The 11234-nt window shown below is 39.8% G+C and overlaps 1 long non-coding RNA gene across 1 annotated transcript in view; it reads right to left on the bottom strand.

Moving 5' to 3' along the window:
* LOC106911700 (uncharacterized) overlaps positions 1–11234 on the bottom strand; it is a 407869-nt gene that overhangs the window by 176103 nt on the left and 220532 nt on the right. The window lies entirely within an intron of this gene.

The raw sequence follows: 11234 nt of genomic DNA, 5'->3' as shown, positions 1-11234 counted from the left end.
GCTGTGGTGCCTCCGCATGCCGGCATGAGTAGCCACCATGGTGGAGGCACCACCCGCTAAAGGTTAAAACCTTCACTAAAACAACAATAAAAGGTTAAAACAATACACACCAATAAATACAAACTAAAAGGAAGAGATATTTTCCACTAGTTGTGGTCAATATCTCAACCAGGGACAAGTTTAATGGACCTCTTTAAACAGTGGTAACAGCCAAGTCACAAAGACTACCGCTATCACCACCTAACGGAGGCGACCGCTGTCTTAGCCAAAACCCTAATTATTGTATTCAAGTGTGGTGCAGCACATCTAAATGTTGCAGGACAGTGGTCCTCCAGGACTGGGGTTTGACACCTGTGGCATAGATCAAGCCAATGGTCCAGCACAGCCACTCCCCCGTTTTGCAGTCTATAGCCAAAAAAGTTCAAGAAAACGACCTCCGCAGCTAAATAATGTTAACTCAAATGGCCTCCAGATTTATATACGACTGTATATACCGTGATATCCAAACAAATAAACGTACGTTAAGCGAACTATGTATATGAATCGATACTCTTGCGTAAACGTGAAAATAATGCGTCCATAAAAAATAGTCAAAAATATGATAATTTTAACATCGAACTTACCTTGTTATAATAAGCTCCAGACAAGACGCCATTCTGCTGCCTCCGCTCCTCAGGCAAACATGTGATGCAGTAGTGGAACAAGTCGGCGTCGGCCGGGGGGCGGGTCTATTGACCGGGCTAACAAGTTTCATCACCAGAGAGAGCGATTAAGTCATTCTGAAATCCATCTGACATGAAGTACAACAAACCAAGAGAAGAACAGAGACATCAGGCTACTGGTCAATAATGATGAAACAACACAAATTCAAAACATGTTAACGTTATCCATAGAAATGCTCTAGCTAGTTTGCCATTTGTTGCCAAGTGACTGATGGTGACGTTGGTGACGAACTTTACCCAGAATGCACCTGGAGACAATAAGGACGATTAATTTGTAGTTTTGTGTGTCATAAAGTTAAATATAAGGGTGAAAATAAAGCCAGTCATGTAGCACAACATTTTATTCAATATTTTACACCCACTGTGTCACTAAAATCAGTCAGTCTGGTAAGGTTTTAAGCAACCATGAGTCAACAATGCGGCACCCTTCTATATAACCTAGGATTCCTGGAGGAATGTTCTGCTTTCCATATGGGTTCCCTGTAGGTGTAGACCATCTCTTTCTCTGAAGTGATGTCACAAATATGTTATGGTTGTGGGAGGAACTGTCTGTTGATTTCTAAATTAACACCAGACTGAGTTACTATTTGTGTTAATTTAGAAATTGACACTGGACTGGATTGTTTTTCATTTTATTCTTTGGAACTCTTTAGGGAAACTAACACTCATGTTGTTGAATTAACAGTATTTTTAACATACAACACTTACACTGGAAATCTAACAATTTTGATTTTGCTTTGCACTTTTACATCCACTTCTACAGTAAACAGCAAACATTAGCAACACTGTTGAGGTCATGTGGAGGAGTTGTCATCCTCAGTCACTCACTGTTCCTATTCGGGTCCGAATATGGACTGTTCACCAAGGAACAGCTGGAATTCCAGGAACTTCTGTCGTTTCTTTCCCAGAAGCCTGCAGTCATCTGATACTGAGGCAACGCCTTGGTGATTACCACATCAAATAAGTAGAAAACTGCGCACACCGTCCATTATCAGGTTACTGCTGAAGCTCAGCAGTAACTCCTAGTGGCCAGGTTACCTGGACAAATCTTTTGTCTTCCTCTGACCATCTGCTATGAGCATCCTGAGGCAGAGGATGCCATGGCCACCGGCTTGTTGTCCAGCCACTTGAGGACAGAAAGATATGAATGATCTTTGTGTCACCACCATTTCAGATGCGCATTTTCTTTCTTTCTTTCTGTTGAACTTTTCTGAAAGGCAGATTTTTGTGCCTGACAAAAACCGGATACTGGAAGTGGGTGAGTTGAAGGGAAATACTGACATTCCTGTCAATATTCCTTATAAACCACACCCACAAACTTCTGACCAATCACACAACACATTGCACAGAGTTGTGGCAAATTGTTTGATTGAGACCTGGTTGTCACATGACTACGTCAATGGAAACCAATTTGAACTCTTCAGAGCCTTAATTCTCCACCAAAGATGTCTTCCATCACCACAGGAGAGTCAAAGATTTCTTAAACATGCGTCAAAAAATCAAAGCAACACTCCAGGTGTGTTTTAAATGGAATATTACAACTTTATATGAAACTCCCCCTTTAAGCCTTTTGACTTGAAGCCAAAAATGATTTGATACTTTCTTGAATTCAATTATTGCTTTTAGGTCTCTAAATAAGCAGTTAAAAAGACAGGCATTGAGTTCCCTCTATTTTATAAATACAGACAAAGTAGTTGTAGAATGTTTAGCTCTGCTATACAGCTGCCTGCAAGTCAGATATGATAGTTCACATAGTCAAATAGTGCTACAATACATTTTCATATTTCAGGGATTTGCTGCATTATTGACTGATTCAAGGTCAGGATTTAGCCAGAGCCTCAGAAACATGCTGACAGCAGTAGAGACGGGTTTGGAGCGGATCCACCTGTGGTGCTCTTCAGTAAGACAGTTATTTTGCAACAATGTAACGGTTTAATTACATGTGGGAATAATTATTTCTTAAGAGGTCTGGTAGGAGTGAATGTAGCAGCAATACATTCTAATTAAGGCCAGAGCTGACGAAAAGCAGCAGTAAGATTAGCTGGCAATCACTATTAGTAGAGTCAATTACTACACATTAGTAAGCCAAGGACAGACACACACACACACACACACACACACACACACACACACACACACACACACACACACACACTCTCAAACACTTGTGTTTGGCTATACCCAGCCTCGCTGTGTGTGTCTCTATCTTACTTTCTTAACACACTACACACATACTGCAGTTCAGGCCTCTATAATTATTTTAATAGGATTTTCTTTCTATTCAGCCTGAGCTTGTTGCTTTAATAACACCATTACAACCTGAATATAACCTCAATATATTACCGGCCCATATCGCTTTGCAGCCCTCCGCAGAGCTCCGTGTGTGTGTGTGTGTGTGTGTGTGTGTGTGTGCGCATGTTGGGGTTAATAAGCTGCTGTGTGTTTTAGAAGAGGCACTTGGCCTCGCCGCTCTCCGTCTTTGTCTTGAGCATTGTGCGGCTGGTGAGGGAGAGCGCTGACAACAGCAGAACGGCCTCCAGAGAATAAAGCAGTGCTCATTGTTTTCTATTAGCTAACTCTACGCTGCGCGGCCCCTAACCTCATCGCCTTAGTTTACATTGAAATGAAATTGGCTAGGGGGGAAAATGTGAATAAATGTATGTCCGTCACAGAGAAACACACTCCTCCTTTTATCTGGCCTGCATATTAAAGCGGCTCCCACCAGCGCCGCTCTTTTCTCCACAATGATGTTTAATTCCCTCAAACACGAGAATTAATTAGCGCAGATTTGCATCTGAAAGGCCGGTATCTGCCGGCAGTGGCCCGTCACAAACACCCAGCACCACACAGCCACAGCCGCAGAGCTGGTGAACTGAATCAGCACTCTGGTAGAAGAAAGGCTGTACGGATCCTCCTGTACACATCGATAATAGAGCGAGCTATTACAGAGGGAAGCTCTGATTCTGTGGAAATAACTTTTATTCACCTTTTTATACATCCGTGGAGACATCATGTTCTAGTCCAGTGGTCGTTTGCTCCTCTTCCTCTGCCTCACCCTTAAGATGTACAGCTGAAACCATATTTACATACTCTATAAAGACAAAAACAGATATTTCTTACTGTTTAACGTTAAGAAAAAGTAAACTTTCCCCTGTTTTAAATCAGCTAAGTTAGCTAAAATAATTTCTATTTGCTAAATATCAGAGTCATGATTTTTATGACTTTCTTCAAATTCAAGTTCAAATCTAGCTTCACAGCATAGTCTGGGCTTTCTCCCATTGACATGGATTCCTCTGGTAGATTTTTTTTTACCTGGCCAATCAGTGAACAGAAGGATAAGTTGTGAACAATGACACCAAATTCCAACACTGGTTAAGAATTATGGTCTGCCTGTAGTTTTAGAAATGACAGCAGAGGAAGTGAAAGAAGCCGTTCAGTCAGTGTTGATCACTCCACAAATAGGGAATTAACATTAACAGTCTCCTTGTTCAGATACGCACTTTTCTCATTGTAGTAGAGGAAGGTTGTTTACAGCACAGGTAAGCTTCATACCATTAAATTGATGCATTACCTACGTCACAGACAAATGTTAGCTATTGGGAAATCGTTTCTCCATAGCTGAAAGTCAGACCCTCTGGACAACAGACTGCTTTTTACCAGACTATTCAAATTCAGAAGTTTAAATATGACATCTAGTAATCATCAAGGTTAGCTCATTTCAATAACACAATAGTTCAAAGTGCTTTACGTCTTTTATGAAAGTATAAAAGACATCATAAACACATCATTCAGTCAACAGTTATGAAAACCAGTAACAGACATTGCATTTTGTCAAGTGTCATCATTAAAATCATTAATACACATTAAACATGTTGGTTAACATTCCACTTATTATCGGTCTCAAGCAACTCTAAGCAGGTGGGGTTTAGTTTTGATTCACAGGAAGTCAGTGTGTTTGGTTTAAATTGACTTTAAAATGTATGAGTTGGGTCAAATCTTATAACCCGGACAAAAAAAATAATGTACAATATTTATTTAATTCAGCACTTTTAAAAAACAAAAGCAAATTATTTCTACCAACATAAACCAAACCGAATCAAATTTTATTTGTGTAGCACATTTCAGCAACATTTCAAAGTGCTTTATATCATAAAAACACAAAAATTAACAATTGAAACATTACATTTTTCATATGTGAGAGGAGTCTATTCGTGAATTTCTTCTATATTCCACAGTCAACTGTTCATACTTCATCAAATAATGAGTCAGACTTACATCAGTGTCCAACCTCACAAATGTGCTTCTGGAAGGAGGCTCAACAATTTCCCTGAGCAACAGGAAAGCCTTTAAAGAAGCTACAAAGCACAAACCAACATCTCAGTAAACCCTGTGGATTAACAACAGGATGTGACTGGAGTTCATGTGTCTGTCAAGGCAGACAAGCAATTACTTTTAGCAACTTCAAAACCATTTTCTCATTCTTTTCAACAGACCGAAAAAGAACGGACACCAATGTCTTTGCTCTGAGTTATTATGACACCACCTCGGTATTTTTCCTGATCATGGACACAGTTTTGCGACCCGTCTCGGGGTGGCCAGATCATATCATGAAGAATCCATCCTCTTCAGATCCCAAGCAGCCGACATACACAAAGTTTTACATTTTAGAATTTTGTTTTGTAACCAGGTTGCTGTGTACTGCAGACTTCTGCCCAGGTCCCCCTTGAAAATGAGATCTAGATCTCAATGGGGTTTACCTGGTTAAATAAAGGAATTAAAAAAAATTAATTAATTAATTTAAAAAAATTATTTTAAAAAGATGTATTTTTGATTAAGATGTTACAAGTGGAGCATATGGCTTCAGAGTGAGCTATAATGCCGAAAACAATAAACAAAAGGAAACTATCTGAATATTAACTGAAACTTACCTAATTGAAAGTAAATAAACCAAAAGACCTCCCTTTCTAATAAGGCACGAAATATAGCAGAAACATTAGGATAATAAATATATATTTTAAAAAGAAGTGTGAACAAAACTAATCAGACTCACCTGTGTGTGTCACCAACATATTCATTCAAATTACTCTGCCCACCCGGTTTACAAGATAAAGGTAATACAAGATAATAAAGGTCATAAATAATTACTAAAGAAATTAGTCACCTTATAAAAAAATTTTGGACAGCATTAAAAGCCGTGCCAACCTGTCTGAAGAAATGTGTTGAAATCATCATAACAGGCTTCAGTCACCAACATGACACACTAACAAAGAAAAAAAACATTTTGGCAGTTTTTAGATATGCCACAGGTACAAAATACCAGGGTCAAATGGCTCAATTGCCTCCTCATTGTGTAGATACGTTCTCCAGAATTCTGCTAATCACCTAATTATTGTATTCAAGTGTGGTGCAGCAACGGCACATCTACATGTTGCAGGACAGTGGCCCTCCAGAACTGGAGTTTGACACCTGTGGCATAGATCAAGCGAACGGTCCAGCACAGCCACTCCCCCATTTTGCAGTCTACAGCCAAAAAGTTAAAGAAAACGACCCCGCAGCTAAATAATGTTAACTCAAATGGCCTCCAGATTTTCCTGACAATTTCAATGTTTGGGTAAGATAATAAATAGTCGTATATACCGTGATAGCCAAACAAATAAACGTACGTTAAGCGAACTATGTATATGAATCGATACTCTTGCGTAAATGGAAAAATAATGCCTCCATAAAAAATAGTGAAAAACATGATCGTTTTAACATCGAACTTACCTTGTTGTAATAAGCTCCAGACAAGACGCCATACTGCTGCCTTCGCTCCTCAGGCAAACATGTGACGCAGTAGCGGAAAAAGCCGGCAGTTGGCCGGAGGGCGGGGCTAATGACCGGGCCCAAATAATAAAGCTCATGATAATTTAACTTTACCACATAGACATGCCCGTAAGGAGCTATCAAGTTTCATCACCAGAGAGAGCGATTAAGTCATTCTGAAATCCATCTGACATGAAGTACAACAAAGCAAGAGAAGAACAGAAACATCAATCTACTGGTCACTAATGATGAAACGATACGAATTCAAAACATGTTAACGTAGTCCGTAGAAATGCTCTAGCTAGTTTGCCATTTGTTGCCAAGTGACTGATGATGACGTTGGTGACAAGCTTTACCCAGTCAGCTTATTGTCTCCAGAATGCACCTGGAGACAATAAGGACGATTCATTTGTAGTTTTGTGTGTCATACAGTTAAATATAAGAGTGAAAATAAAGCCAGTCATGTAGCACAACATTTTATTCAATATTTTACACCCACTATGTCACTAAAATCAGTCAGTCTGGTAAGGTTGTAAGCAACCATGAGTCAACAATGGGGCACTCTGCTATAGAATTTACTGGGGTAACATACAGTTTTCAACAAAAGAAAGCTCTCCTTTACAGTTCTCATCAGATGTTATAAAGAAAAATTGGATCTCTTTAGACATGTTTTGCCTCCCATGTGGGCCCCCTGTAGGGCCAGGCCAGGGTCCTGCTGCAACCCCTACCCTCTCTGTTGCTCCTTCCCTGATGTGATGTCGCAAATATGTTACAATTGTGGGAGGAACTGTCTGATGTTGATTTCTAAATCAACACCAGACTGAGTGTTAACTTAGACTGTTGGTGTTAATTTAGAAATCAATACTGGACTGAATTGCTTTTTGTTTAACTCTTTGGAACTCTTTGGTGAGTGTTGTTGAATTAACACTGTATTTTTAACATACAACACTTACACTGGATATCTAACACTTGAATTTGTTGTGTATAATGTATGATGCAAAATATAGCTGCTTCCTACAATCCACAGAAGAAGAAACTACTGACAATGCTGGTGTTACTACAATTCGTGTTTCCCCATCAGATACGGTTCCCTCAGCGTCTCTTCACCGCTCTGCACCGCCTAGGTGGCAAAATGCATGTGTGCTTTTCAGCGATCATAACAAGCACTTGCTTGTTAAGCGCTCTTATCCAGAGAACTACGGACACCGTGAAAGCTTAAACAACGTGTTTCAGCAAAGTTATCCCACTTTTTTCCAACTGCGCCCTAATCTGACGCATATAGTGCATGTTTTTCCCCAATATTTGGGGGAACGGTACCTGATGGGGAAATGCGAATCAACGAACTTTCAAGTAGATCTTTTTTATTTTTATTTTTATTTAACACATGCGCACTTAGTTTCAAAGAACCTAGCGCCGACTAGTGGGTGGTGAGAGCATTGCATCTTTTCGATGTGTACCGTTACTATGTAAACAAAGATTGTAAATAGAACGTCTTCATGTAAATGTGTTAACAGAAACAAAACAAAAATTCAATTTTCATTGGATCATTGTCGTGTAAACGGGACCAAAGAAAAACATGAGAAAACTAAGCAAACATAAACAGCAGCTCACTCCTACAAACTCCAGAACTTTTACAAGGTGTTAACAAATAATGTGGCCAGTTGAGGTGAGCTGAGGGTGGATGGAGGAAGTCCACATCTGCAGCTTTGATCTCTCACCTCCGGGAGGCAATCAATCGGGTATATGCCACGGACTTCCGTTTTAGCACTTCCGCATTTTTTTTCCACATAGCCTGCTTCCGGTGCACAGGTCACTCTGTGTTAGAGATGGAGTTTTTCACTTGGTCCTTGCTGGATTTGCCCACAGTAACCGTTAACCATTTTAAAAACAAAAAGCAGCAGGAGGATGTAACTTCATAACCTCATTTTCTAAGCAGAATCTCAGAGGGAAAAAAAGAGAAATTACGTTGTGTAACGCAAGAACAGATTATAGCAGTCAAGTGGAAAAATTCACACTAACATGGATAATAATTATGAAACAGCAAAGGTAGATAATCATATATTCGGGATTCGGGAAATACGTGATTTGCACCATTTGTTCTGTGGGTTTTTTATGTGGGTCGGTGCCACTTAAACGGCTGTAAAGTGAAGGTTTTGGACCTTAATCTGACTGACTTCTTGTGTGGTTTGGAGCATTGCTGCTCTCGGCTGTTTTTAAATGACCGTGCTCGGTATCGCTCCGACTGCATGTTAAATGTATCTTATATAATTGTCACATAAACAAAAACTAAGAAGTTGCCTAAAAATAATTTCATACTCCATATAACATAAACGCACATCAACACACACGTATTGACTTACCTTGTGCCGAATCGCTGCCTCTGTTCTCAGCCTGTTCCCGTTGCAGTGGATTTCCTCCGGCATTATTTTCCTCCAACAAATTATTCCACTAAACGAACCACGTACAACTCCCTTTATATCCCCCATCTTCCCATTTCTGACGCTGGATCTTCAATATCCTCAAGCTTTGAAATAGCAGGCAGCTACAAACCGCGTGTTAGCTGTAGTGGCTAAGTTTTGGCTACAGTCTGCTGTCGCCTTGATATCAGCTGGAAAATGAAAAAACTAAGCACTGGATGGTACCGACTAATTACTGGAAACAACAAAACTCAGTCGTACCAGCAGCTCACAGATATTTTAAGTTTTGCGTCTTTTTCATGGTACAAATCTTGCAGCTTCGGCCAAGAACAATAGGAGCAAGCAGGACCCGGAACCAACCTATGTGGAATAAATTCAAACGGAAATACGTCACCACCTCTTGTGGCATATACCCCATTGGGGATCTCTGTCTTCTTCTGGGAACCAATCAGAGACAGGCACCTGCATGCTCATATTTGCATAATTAACTTTACGAGGCTAGTAGTAACAACAGTATCAGTAGACACTGGTCATGTTACCATCACTGACCCTTTTCCTACCTTTTTCCAGAGCTCCACAACTGGAGGTCAGAAATCCAGCAGCTTTTGAATCACACATCAACCCAACTACTTACAAAATGTCATGTTTGCAACAATGGCAACATTCAGCAATACAGTCATGTATTGCTGAATGTTAAAACAATCAACGTCAGAGAAAGTTTGCTAGTCCATTGTCATTTTGCTAGGAGAACTTTGGATGGAAACGGGCATCTTTGGTGAATCTCTTATTTAAACTGACCTAATTGGAAAACATACAGGCAGATAATTATAGTCAAAGCTGATGCCATACGTTTCCATCCCCGTCATAACCATCCAGCTGCCACTCTGGCTGCTGTAATGTACCGGCCTGGCTGTCATTTTGAATCAGAGTTCATCATTAAATGGCTGCCTGCTTAAATAAAGGTTCCATTAAAGGAGACAAATTAGAGGAAAATGTTTAATGAAAATAGAAAATAATAAAGATATTCAGTGCTGAATTGTCAGAGTTGATCATTCCCTTTAACTCCGCTTTGATCGTCCTGGTTCATTATCATGGCGATACTCCCCCTATCCCGGGCTAGTCAAAACACATTATCTACCTGCAATGACATTATCACTGTCTACTTCAATGATATTAACATGTCACTTCAGCTGAGAGGTGTGCAGCCAATCCAACGCATGATTGCATCTGGAGGAGACTCCGACAGCCAATCAGCTGTCAGAACTACAGACGTCTCCTTCTCTTAGGTTGATCAGCAGCCAGTCAGTCAGATTAGCTCTGTACTCGGAACTGCAGCAGCTTCAAAAGTTTTCACACCCCTTCAGCTTGAATTTTTTGAGTGTGTGAAATTAGAACTACAAACATCAATTTCTTCTACAGGGACTTTGTGTGGCAAACATTCAGTAAAGATTAGCAAAAAATTTAATATCTACATATATAATGTAGATATTAGAAGAGCTTTTAAACATTGTGAATCAGGCTTTCTGGTAAAATGCACAACCTGTTTTCATGCTGTTAAATCCAAAATTCGAAAGGCTTAATGTGAACCAAAAGCGGTATATTTTTACTGCTGGATCTCCCAAAGCAAAGTATGGATTTTACATCAAAAGATGGTCATAAGGCAGACAGAATGAGATGAAATTAAATATTAACAGAAACACAGTTTACAGTCCACACATGCAGCAGAGAAAAACAAACACAGGCTATGAAATGTTTAATTCCCTTTTGTTGCTTAATTGAATTTATAAAATGGTGAAATCAGCTGCATTCTGACTAGACCTGTCTGTCCTGCCTGTGAAAATGTCCCATTGGCTACCTGCTGATTTTCATCCCAGCATACTGATGTCTGACTAATGTCAAACTCAGCAGGAGCTGAAATCTGGAAAAGATTAACAAATTGTTGTGAAGGCAGCTCATCTTCAGCGTGTAATATCGTTTGAGGCTGGCGTGCTACACATATCCGAGCCGTTTAGAGAACCGATTTGTGGATTTCATATGTCTGTGGAACATTTAATTTTGGTGATCGGGGTGTGGAGGAAGGGGATCACCACAAATGTGATCAAATATCATCAAATAGAATGTCAAGACTGACTAAATCCTTCATTTCTACACCTTCAGGTTCATTTGTTTTCAGCACAACATGATGAAGTTATACATCCAGTTAAAAGTAGATCTGTAAACACAGTGTGTTAATACTGTGATTACTATTTTCCTCTTAATGTCTGACAGTAAATCAGAGTGAACTTTTCCT

This window comes from Poecilia mexicana, unplaced genomic scaffold, assembly GCF_051168715.1.
Source record: "Poecilia mexicana isolate PSO_F unplaced genomic scaffold, ASM5116871v1 scaffold_10, whole genome shotgun sequence".
Lineage (NCBI taxonomy): Eukaryota > Metazoa > Chordata > Actinopteri > Cyprinodontiformes > Poeciliidae > Poecilia > Poecilia mexicana.
The sequence above is the reverse complement of the archived record's forward strand: the minus strand, read 5'-3'. Positions and strand labels throughout refer to the sequence as shown.